This window comes from Motacilla alba, chromosome 2, assembly GCF_015832195.1.
Source record: "Motacilla alba alba isolate MOTALB_02 chromosome 2, Motacilla_alba_V1.0_pri, whole genome shotgun sequence".
In the NCBI taxonomy this organism is placed as follows: domain Eukaryota; kingdom Metazoa; phylum Chordata; class Aves; order Passeriformes; family Motacillidae; genus Motacilla; species Motacilla alba.
In genome coordinates this window covers 101,131,417-101,143,813 of record NC_052017.1, presented here as the reverse complement: position 1 = coordinate 101,143,813, position 12,397 = coordinate 101,131,417, and the positions used below count along the sequence as shown (strand labels likewise).

The 12,397-nt window shown below is 36.7% G+C and overlaps 1 protein-coding gene across 11 annotated transcripts in view; it reads left to right on the top strand.

Moving 5' to 3' along the window:
- Nucleotides 1-12,397, top strand: part of PTPRM (protein tyrosine phosphatase receptor type M) — a 442,907-nt gene that overhangs the window by 395,462 nt on the left and 35,048 nt on the right. The gene's annotated exons all lie outside the window — the stretch shown is intronic.

Sequence of the window (12,397 nt, the reverse complement as noted above, 5' to 3'; positions counted from 1 at the left end):
ACACAACTCTGTGTGCTGTGTGAACATTTTAATAAGGGTTTTCAGAAACAAAACCACATTTTCTTTCAAACTGAAACTTCCCTTTTAGGCATCTGAAGCAGAAATAGTGCATTAAATAACAATGCTCTTAACTTCCTTGGCATGTTTTTTGTTTTTATGTCGCAAAAAGTTGTCACAACTATAGCAGTGTGGAAGCTCCACACTTCTCTTTACAAAGAAACTTTTTCTTCTATGTTTTTAGCCTTCAGGTGAATAACAACATGTGAAATTACTTCAGGGAGAATTAAATAACAGCAAGGCAAAATAGTTGTCCACAATTTTTCAGTTTCATAGATGCTGTCATTTTTTTTGTAGGATGTGGGACTGAAAAGAGCCAGGCTGTTTTTCTGATGTATATACTAAGTGATTGAATTCTATGTACCTGTATTAATCTTGAAAATTCAACTGGTTTTGCTGCTGTTCTTTACTTCTTAATCTTCAAAACATTAAAAAGGTGGTTGAAGCCATCTATCTTCAGTCAGAGATACGAGCCCATTCTCAGCCCCCGTTTGGAAAGGTGAGGCTTTATAGAACCAAGTTCACCTGTTTTGCAGTAGTGGTGACAAATAAAAAAGAAGTTACTTTTTGCTCCTACCTAAACATGTACAGAAGTAATAGACCCTTTATATGTGGAAGTGACATCTACAGGTGATATTGTGAAGCCATATAGTAAATTAACCTTAGCTCACTTGCTACCATTTCCCACCAAAGACTCATGATTACTATTATGTTTGAGTATCTGTTAAAAATTTGTATTTTTACTGGTGTTGAGGACAAAAACGAAACAGTGTGTAGTGTACTAAAAAACTTGGTAACCATCAAAGTCAACGCCTTTTACAAATTACCATCTTATGGTACATAAGAATACCAGAGTTTCTCTCTGCCTCTTCATTTGTAATAGGAGGGTTTAGTGATAACTGTCAGCTGTCCTTCCCCATTTTCATGATTTCTGTATTTTTGTGTCTATGTCATAATCAGCTGTGGAGTAGTTTTATTTGTGCAGGGAATGAGACACCCTGTTCAGGTGGAAGGCTGTAAATGCAGAGCTAGCATGGTTTTCTGATACAAAGTTGATTTAGGCTTTGTTGAAGTGTTTCATTTCCCTGGATCTTTGTGTACAGACCAAGTGAAATAGGAGCAGTGTTAGAAAACTGTTGATGGGTTCATTGCTAGGTGAAGGCAATTGCATTTTTCACATGTGTGTCTGTATTTTGCATGTAATACATGCCCACCTTTCATACAGCCTTGGAAGTTCTCTGAAAGTTGCAAACAAGCTCTAGATATTATATAAATAATTATTTAGTATTTATTTACCCATATAAATTCCAAAATCCCATGCAGGCTGTTGTTTCACTTGCCTGTCAATGTGACTTGTGAAAAAAGTTTGAGAAAATGATGATTTTTCTGTAGTCCATTGTCAAAGCCATAGAGGAAGAAAAAACAATTCTTCCTGTCCTCTTCCCCACGCAGATTGAGCTGCAGTAAATCAGACATAAAGGACTTCAGATCATATATAGATCTCTGTCTCAAAGACAAGATCTTGGTTTGAATTCTGTGTTGTGAAAATCAGACTAGAAGAGTTACAACAGATCTTTGCATATCAGAATAAAAAAGGAAGATAAATTAGAGTCTTCAGTAAATAATTAGGGGCAAAAGGAAAATGTTTCTTGGTTGTAATGTAGAAAATAGAAGATTGTGTGAAAAGCACTACATTTGTCCTCTTCAGAAATATGTAACTTAAAATATATTCTGCAAACAGGGAAATTGTCATCTTTCTGAAACTCAACAGCTGAGCACACTGTCCTTGTGAACCAAACACTGTCAGAAAAGAACATTATAAAGGTGACCATCTATTAGTGTTGTTCTAATTGCCTATATTATGCACTAGAATCCATTTTTTGTTCAAGGAGGGTGTATACAGCATCAGCTGTACCAATTCACCTGCATGTCTGTATTTCAGAGGAAGGCAAATTTTGAAAAGCTGATGTGTGATGAGAAGTTTTCCATCTTTGACAAAAAATCAGTGATAAATTCGGCTTGGTGGGGAGGTTATCTAGCACTCAGAGGTGCTAGACAGAGTCCTGTTAACACACCTGTTAATCAGTGAAGCCTAGTGCTAAAGCAGAAAACAGGCCAAGAAATGCAGTTTGTCAGAAAAATCACATAGTCAGGACATCTTTTTTCTGTGAAGTTTATTCACCAGATGGTCTTCAGCAGTCTGGAGGAAGAAGGTTTTTGGTCTTCTTATCTCCTAGATAGAAATAACTAGTGTAGCAAATTTACAAAACAAAATGTATTTCAGAAACAAATGTATCAAGAAGCAAATAAACTGGGGTGGGGTGTTTTTTTTTTTGGTTTTTTGGTGGTTTTGGGTGGTTTGGGTTTTTTTGGGGGGAGTTGAGGGTTTTTTTGTGTTTGTGTGGTTTTTGGTTGATTGTTTTTGTTTTGATTTGGTTTTTTTGTCTTGTAACCATATCCAAATCTTTGAAGTCTGTCGTCTTTTCTCTCTTATATATCCTTTGGTGGTAACTGAAATCTCTGTATTGATATGGCCATCTATGCACATGACAGTCCAGGTGATTTTGAAGCACTGCCTTTGAAAGCAAGAAAAAGATACAGGCTTATTAGATTAATTTCTTTACCTGTCCATCTATATTCTTCCATGCAGTTGCATATTCAGATGTAGACTGAAGATTCTCTCTGCTGTTTCTAAATCTGTTGCAAGCATGTTCATGTATTGTGTCTATACTGAGCACAAATACACTTGACATGTTAGAATGGTATTCCTTGTTTACAGTGTACATCAAATACTGCAGTCTCCCATAAAATATAATGAATAAAACAGAATTAAAACATTAACATTGCCCTTTCCTAAACAAAGTGGTGAAAATAACCAGGTTGTCCCCTAAAATAACAACAGATAATAGTGCTGAGTTTTTGGTTACACAGATTTTATTTTTAATCATAATTTTCTTGACATTGAAAAGAAAAATATCATTTTAAAATATCAAATAAAATCTGTTTTAATTACTTTTGTACATATCTTGATCTGACTAGTAGTTGTTTGGTACTGACTATTTCTGTGAGGAAGAAGTAAATGTACCAATGTTCTCTACTCTTAAATATCAAAATACATTGTGAGTGATGTGTCTCACTCATGAGATACTTATCAGGACAATAAACTGTGACAGAAGTTTTTTCCAAGCATTTTTACTTATGCTTTAATGCAGACTAAATTATCTTGTTTGTTCATTTAGGTAAAGTGTTCATGTTAATGCACTTAAACTCCCAGTACAAGATTAAAAAAATACAGCATCTGAATATCTTACTCACAGGCATGAGCAACATTCCTTCACAATAAGGTCCTTGGGGAAAAATAAAAGAAACAAGTAGCCAAAATGAACTCATATTCTTAAGCTAGAGAATAGTGATGATTTTATTACAATCTGATGCTTATGATTGACTCAGCATGGAAATAGAAAGTAGAAATGCAAAAGACTAATTAGGTTCTTTTGTCCATTCCCTAAGGAACCTTCTACTGAAGGGGATAAAATGATCTTAAACTTCTCATCCATCATCAAAATTGATTCTACATTACAAGTTGATATGAAGAGCCCGGTTCAACAAGTCAATTACTTAAGATTTTTGTTTTGGAAATGTTAGTTGCAGCATGTTTTTTACAAAAAAAAAAAAATCTGTATGTGTTAGTCTTTCCAAGCTCAGATGAGCTATTTAGAATGAGTGATTAATAGGTATTCATATTTCCATGATGCAAATCACGCTTATTAAGACGAATGCACAAATTAGAAACATAAACAGCTTTCTTGGTGGAAAACACTGATTCAGCACCTGAAACTTTCTGTTGGACTGTTCTCACAAAAGACAGCTCAGGTTTGAACCGTGGTCTCAAGCCTCCAGGAATAACCCTTCAGTCAGAGCTGTGACCTCAGGCAGAGAGCCAGTACCTCTTGTTGCTGTCCCATCTGATGTATTTGTACCCATATCTCAGGTTACCAAATGAGTCACCCCTTGTTCTTCTGACATGCCTGACTATAATTAAGCAATTAAAATATCTGTAGAATATAGAGTGAAAGAAGGTCCATGTATGAGTGGGACTTACTTCTCTGTAGCCAGTACACTCCATTGGAAAATACATCAAGGCCTCTAGTTACAATTGCATTATTCAAAGCTTTCCTGTTTCGTAGAAGAAAAATCTGAAGCATGCTCTCTGCAAGCCACTGTCTAGCAGTGCTATCTTAGAAGCTGCAAGGTAAAGATTCAAGGCTCTGGCATTACTCAGGTATCCCACATAGCCCTCACTAGGGAATTCCTAACCCACAGGAGTGCTACATGTAATTCAGAATTTGGAAGAGGCTTGATTTACACAGTCTGAGAAAATGTTAATGAGAGGAGCAGACCATTTAACATCTCTCTTGCTGTGGGGCAAGCAAATTATATAAGAGTCCTTCAGTTAGACTGGATTAACAATATTCAACTAGAACTACACTGTTTTGATGTTAGTTTTTTCTTTAGTTTCCTGCAGTTAAGATCAGAAAATCAGCTCTCTTGAGTGGCATAAGGGTGCATACATGGACAGTAGTACTATGTACACTGCTTTTATTGCATTCAGCTTTGTCTCATCTGTTTAAATCTGGACAATTTCTGTTGCTGCCATTTCCTCTGTTACCAGTCTGCAGTACTTCTCTGAGTAATCATAAGGTGTTGTGGAAATGTGCTATTTATTCTTTGGAAAACCATATGACATTTTCATTTTATTTTGTTCAAATAGAACAAACTGAACTAGTATTGGAAATCTGACCATGGAGAAATGTCAATCAATAAGTGTGCAACACTTTATTAGATGGAAACTTAGCTGACAGCATTAGCTGTAGTGGTATAAAAATGTCTTAAATAGCACCTGTCAAGGGTGCACAAATAAAGTGTGGTCACAGCCTTTAAAATAAGCTCAGCAATGTCTTGTTTCTGAAAATGTAGTATTTCCATGTACTAACATGGAGCAGGAACAGGTAAGATGATTCAGGAATGGTAGAAGCTGTCACATTGTGGTTGCTGTGTATTGTACCCAAGCCTGTTCAGGTCTTTCAAACCCTACCTCACTTCTGTTGTCTTTCAAGGTGTGTTTGGCTTCTTATGACTGAGGGGCATGAATACCTTTTGTGTATTCATGGGCATTGTGTATGTAAGGCAATTCTGCTCAATGGAGCTCCAGTCAGACTGGGATTTTAGATAGTACCATAATGCAGACAAAATAATGCATTGAGATGGGCACTGTTCCAGCCCAGTTAGATCTGTATCAATAAAGAAAATATGATATTCCAGAGAATAAATACCACATTCCTCCATCTGACTAGCCACAGAATCATTGCAGAATAGGAGCAGAGGAAATGCCAACAAGAGAAATGATCCAGCTCTAGCCAACAGCTGATGTGTATGTGAATATACATACATTTAGAAAGTATGCATTTTCAAACCAATTATCTAGCTTTATGAAATGAGCAATTTTAAAGGAAAAAAATCTCTGGAGTAATCAGTTTTATCATTGCTCAAAGGATAACATTTTTATGTATCTCTATATTAAACTGGGAATTCAGAATGGAGGGGTTTTTTATTTTAGCTATTTGTGAAACACTTGCATTATTTCATAAAACAGTGGGACTCTGGCTCCCCACTACTGTACATTGTAAATAGCAATGTTTTTGTTTTATTTTTATTTTTGGAAAGAGATGGAGAATTTACAGGTCAATCTTCTCCTATTCTTCCTGTAAGAGGTCTAGTGCTGACTCCTTAAATATAGGAGTAGGTGGTTTAGAAAGCCAGCCAAAGCACTGGTCAGTCTCATGGGAGCTATACATAAAATTTCCACATGCTCCACAGTCACTTAGTAATCTAAGCCTTGTTGAAAGCTAATGGGACTTGAAAGCACTTTGAACATTTCATTTTCTGAAAGCCAATTTTCCCATACAGCAGTGTGCAGGCAGCAGGGCTGGCTGACTGGCTAGCTCAAAGCAGGTAGGATTCAGTTTGTGCTTGAAAATCAGCCAATTACTATTCACTGTGCTGTCCCTTGGCTGGTAATGAGAGAAAGCTGTGTTTTTCCAGAGCAAAGGATACAGTAGAAAGCCTCTACGTTGCCAGTAGCTGCACTAGGCAGGATTTGTACCAATAAAGCATTTCAGCTTGCTATATAAGCAGCATTTTCCAGAAATGTCAAGCTAACAGGATTCATTCAGATCTGTTTCTTATTGACAATCCATCTAAGTAAGGAAATAATGAAAAGCACATTTTAAATTTATATCTCAGTCCTGATTAACCCATTTGAGTATAGCTGAGGCGACTTACTGTTGAACAGTGTTGCTCATACTGGTATTTTGGGGGCAAGCATTATAAGGTGGTATTGTTGCAAAAGGCCAAAAGAAGAAATGGCAGACTGGCTGCAACTCAGATATATCTGATATGCATGGTGTGTTCTGAAGCCTGGGTTAAAGCTAGTGTTAGGAGAAAACAAACAATTCTGTTTGCTCGTGAATTAAGTTCTAGTAGAATTTTTTGCTTACAAACTGGTAGCTTTTCTCAGCTGACTGTGAGGCCATTACTGCCTCTGCAAGCAGTTGGCTTCTCTCTGTGCAATCTCTGAATCTACTACAGTGAAAGAATTGTTAAAATAAGGTCTTAGATTGGGGCAGAAGATTATTCCATGGGAGCAGCCACAGCCTCAGCCATCCTTGCTACTCTAACATGTCTGTAGGGAACCAGCCCCGTTGGTAAGCCATCCACAACTTTGTTTATTTATATTTTTTCTAAGGCAAGAGACATTGGAAGGAAGATTTTATCAGGAAATCCAGCATAGCTGTATAATTACAATATAGCCCTGTTGAAGATTATGTAATGATTAATACTTGTAAGGCAAAAGTTAGAAAGTGCTTTTCAAATGTCATCACACTCTACAGTAGAATTAAATATGAATTTGAATGAAATAAAGGGATAAAAGTGAAAACATGGGGTTTTTCAGCTCATTATAGGGGTTTTATTTATTTCATTGAGATTCTTTAGTGCACAAAATGTGTATGACAGCTAGAAACTAGCAATTAATAAATAACATTGAAGCATTAGTGGCCAAGTTTTGCCAGTACAAATGTCTGTTGCTTTTTAATGTGCTCATTCTTACAGTGATAGGACTGGAGGAGACTGCAGTTAAAGTGAACAGGTGGATGGCACTGGGGTGCCTTTTACCCTCAATGCTCTTTTAGTTTCTGGAGCAGACTTTGGAGGACTTCATTAAGGCATTTAGAAGACTTCCAGGTTATGTGACCTGATTCTCTTTCATCATTATTTTCTTGAGACCTAGAAACACAAAAGACTGATCTGTATGCATTTTGATAGCTAGTGGTGAGCAGTGGGCTCATATGGTGTAGTGATGTCCTGACTTCAGCTTTATCTCAGATATCAAAATTGTTCATACAATAGGAACACACATACTGCGCCTATGAAAATGCTCTTGTGTAAACCTTTAAAGTTAAGTGTATATGTTACAATAGAAAACCAATGTCTACACCTATTTTGAGAGAGAAAAGACTGCATAATCTTTGCCTGAGTTTTTGAAGTTTTAGCAGGGTTTTGTTCTGGGCTTCATAGAGGCATTAAATCCTTAAGAGCTCCTGGAAGCATGAGTGAAAGTTCAATGCATGCTATACCATAAGTATTCAACAAGCACATGGTGAAGATTGCCCCTGACAAATCAGATTACCAGCAATTGAGGAGATCTTCAAATTACCTTCCATTCCAGAAACCGGCTTATTTGGGAAGGTGAAGATGATTCAGCAACAGCTGTACTGCTGTGGGGTCATGGAAGTATAAAAAAATACTGAACTCAGCAGTTTATCTTGCAGGTTGGCAAAGTCAGCACAACTGGGATCTGTACCTCTTCTCAACAGTAAGCTGACTATTTTAGATAGGAACATGAAAACAGATTACTTTCTGAAAAATTAGAATTCAATCTTAAGACTCCTTAGCCTACACCTAGTCACCTAAGGAGGTGTCCAGATTTGCAGAGCTGCTGACCAGGGATGAGCTTCCCATGAGGTAATTGGGAGACTAACTGAACTGAACAATCATGAAAGTTTGGTCACATAGTGATGCACCTATAAAGTCCTTTTGGCAAAATCTTGGGCAAAAGTGCCTTACTGAGTAGGAAAAAAATGTATTCCATGTACGGGAGATGTTCCCTTGCCTGCAGTCAGTGACATTTATAGTGTAAAGTAACAATTAGCTGCAGTTTATTACATAACCTTTTTCTGGAGGCTTATTTACCTCCAAATTTTAGCATGGTTAAAAGAGCAAATAACACATTCTTGTGGATTATCAAATCTCTGGACTAGCAGTGCAAATTTTCAGGTTTTTTCCTCCTGTGAAATAAATTATCCTAGTAATAGCTACATCTGTCCCAAAAGGTTTATTAGGAAAACAAGAGTTCTTGAAATTTTTAACCTACTACCTTGTAGTGTCCTCTCCCAATATTTTATTCCCCTCTGATTTTATGCTTTTGAGTGTATTTTAGACAAGTTCTGCTACATAATGGGTTTGGGAGTTTTTGACACTGTAGTTGCAAAGGGAATCATTGCTTTTGGGCTTTTGTTGTTATTGTTGTTGCCGTGCAGCCATATCTCTTAATAGGAAAACACTCACTGTATCTCAAGTTCATTTTGAAGGGAACATATATAGTAAAAGAATGAGGGCTAAAATGCAGCTCCCTCTAAGTAGGTATATTAGCTAAGTGTCTTTCAGTAGTCCAGCTGTAGGCAGTCGCAGCAGCAAGCAGCAGGTTTTGCTTCACTAAAAAGTGGAGGCAGTTATCATTGCTACCAGAAACCACAGTAACCAGTAGGTGAAGGGACCATTTTATAATCACCTCCTCATGCAGTGTGGTTGTGGCTACTCACTGTAAGGGGTATTTCTGCTCTCTTTTCAAGATGGAATTTAACTGCTGCAGGTATAAGTCTTGCATCTTGTCAGTCCCGTGCCTCTATCAGCACATATTTATGGCTCCCACTACCCATGCACTGTCCCTGGGGAGCCTTTGGAGCTTAAGGGTATCTGTTCATTTTCTGCACATTTCTAGCTTTAATATCTATCACTGAACTTGGTCTCAGGTGAACCAAATGTTAGCTTGTGGATTTGACATTCTATGCTAGAAAAATATTTTAGAAGCTGTTTGTTCCTTGTCTAAGCTGCCTGCTTTCCTAGAAATTGAAAAATGACCCACAGATTTAAAAGTCCTGTGTGGGTAAGTACTATGTATGCTTCAGGATTCAGGCTTTACTTGTTTCTTTGTGTGCTTTATTCCCTCCACCTGAACACTTTTTCCTATATTCTGGGCTAGTTCATCACATTCAAATTGATCTCATACCCCAGTAGCAATACCAGTTTTCAGAAGTGGGTTTCACAATAGGAAGCAGAAGTAGAGGAACTAGAAAACTGGCTACAAAAGCAGCTTTAAAGAGTCTAAACTGTTCATAAAAGCTGTGTGGTGTTCCATTTCCTAATATGTTTTTGTTCCCAGAGCAGCAACTAACTACTGCTGGTAATAGAACCAATGGTTGTAATATACAAAACCAATCGTTTCTGTTGAGTTTTTTCAATAATGCATTTAATTAGCTAGGGGTTTGGAGGTTTGATTTCTTTTTCTTATCTTCCTTTGCTTTTCATCTTCTGGTTGCAGTATGTTGGTGATCTCTTTTTTTTCACAGCAGAGATTTTTGATAGCAAGTACTGTATTGTGGAGCTAATGGGGTGTGCCACAGGCTTTCTGTCGAGTAGCACAGTACCTTCTCTTCAGGCCTTCTCCTCCTGCAAGGGGGCAACTGCTGAGAATAACCTTTCTGCCTATTGTGCACACATCTGTTAAGCTGATGCTTAGAACAATTACAGCCTTTTTGTCCTCCTACCACAAGTCTCTGGAATCAAATTGTTTAGCTCTTCAGGACAATAAATCCCACAATCTTACCTAGCCTGTAGTGCTTTTCAATTCTTGCTGGACACAAGTAATATTTTTTTAATATGTCAGAAAATATTTTTTAAAATGTCAAGAAGAATAGAATAATGGGATATAGAAGGATTGCTAACTGAGACTTTAAGGTAGGTTTTGGGGTGGGTTTTTTTTCAGTGTCTTGAACGTGAAAGAAGTTTGGAGGCTACATGTAAGAATTGGACTCAAAAAGCAAGAAAACATATGAGAATATGAAGGGAGACCAGGAAATCCTGTCAAGCACTTTTAATTAATTTTAATTTTAATGGTTGTGTTATTTGGATAGTAAGATTGACACGAGCATACTCTGCATTGCAGAATAGGACATTTCTTCTAAGACTTAGAATCAAGGTTGAAAAACTTCTTATAGCTCAGCTCTTTCTCTGGCCTGCAAAAAACCATTACTTTTCCTAAAGATTTCTTCTTCTTATAATTTATTGTCTTTTTTTTCTTTATGGAGAAAGACAAATTCAAAATCTACAGGAATAAGTTAGTTAGGATCTCTTCCCAGTTGCAACTTGTGATTTCTGGATTTGAAATGTAGGAATCTTTAAATCACAGCACAAATTATGCAGTCTGTAGAGAAAAAAGAAATCAGGATTAAATTGTTGCAGGTTATCCCAGAGCTATCAAAAAGAAATGATTGTTACAATGTAGGGCCCAACTGTCTTGTATCTCAAGTGAATCTGTGGGAAAGAAAACTGAATTAATATATAAAGAAACTTGCTACATTGCCCCACAGTTTTTCAAAGATTCTGGCTTCTTGCAAGGGGGCAAGACCTGTGTAGATGTGTAGACCACATACCTTTCCTGCAGCATTACCAAAAATATGCTCAGCTTAAATTTATTGAAGCATCACACAGTCCTATGAAGACAGAATGCAGGGGAGCAATCTAGATTTTCTCCACTAAACCAGGATTCTTGAAGCAATAATGTTGTTGTTTTTTTGTCCTTGATCAAGCATAATGTTAATAATGTGTTATGGACTTGCAGGCTTTTTCCAGGACACTACTGTGTGGAAAACCACCTTTCCCTAATCCAACTTTTAGCTATGCTCCTTGAAAGATAATAGCAGCAGTAATTGAGCTGAATATTTGTATAAGATCTGAGAGGAAGGAAGAAGGCTATACAGAAACAGTATTTTCCTAGAGTGAGGGAAATACTCTGATTCCTTATAATCAGTAGGAGAGGCTGGCACAAAACCTTTCCAGTGCTGTCATGACTTTAATTGCAAAACAAAGCTACATTGAATCCTAGAATATTAAAACACAAACAAGCTAAACTTTCACTGGAATATATACTAATTATTTTACTGTGACATTCAAAATTGCGCTTGGACCATGACTGTATCACATATCCAGGACACTTAGGTAGAAGTAAAATGCTTGCCGTAAATTTCCATATGATGGAGAACAATTAAACTATTGTTGAAGTTCAGAATGAAATCTCACAAAAGTATCACCTGTTCTGTGCTGTTAATTTAAAGAAGAGAAGAAAGGTGTTCAGTTTTGCAGCTATAACATCAGCTTGAATTTAGTAATTTCAGAAACTGCAGTTTGAGATTCTGCTGTTAATTCTACTCTTAAGACCTTCTGACATTTCTTGTGTTCCAACAGTCATCATTTCCTGTTGTTTTAAATGGCTTTTTCTCCTGTTACATGAACAATGAAAGCAATTCAAGGAAACCTGTAAGGAAATGAAAACTATAAGGAGACCTATGAAACTCATAATATATGCATCATTTTTAAAGATTGATAAAATAAGGAGAAGAATGCATAGCTTCTTTAAATGATCTGTGCAAATTGTGGGTGGAAAAATTATCATTTGGAATTGCTGCAAATAAATACAGTTTTTTAAAAATTCAAGATTTTTAGTCTACTACCTTTTTCTTAAATTTCAGATCTAAGTTATGTCATAACTGTGATGCTATTTGCCTAGTGAGTTGGTTTTGGCTTGCCTATAATGTCAGAGAGTCACAAAGTCACAGAATGGTTTGGGATGGAAGGCATCTTTGAATCCCTGGTCCAAGCCCTCTGCTGTGACAATATAGTAATAATAAATTACTGCATTTTATGCTAAATGCTTTATTTCAGAGTGAATATTTTATTTTCAAAGGGAGATCAAAATACACAACATGAGTGCCAAACTGCCCAAATCTGTCAATATATGGTTTGGTAATGCTTGAAGAGTGTTGGCTTCTTTTACTAAAGGAACATTAGGGCAATGCATTATCCATTTGTTCTCCAATTAGCTTAGATTTAAGTCATTCCTCTAAATAAGCCCCTAATTGTTTACTGCAATGTGACAGCTCAGTAA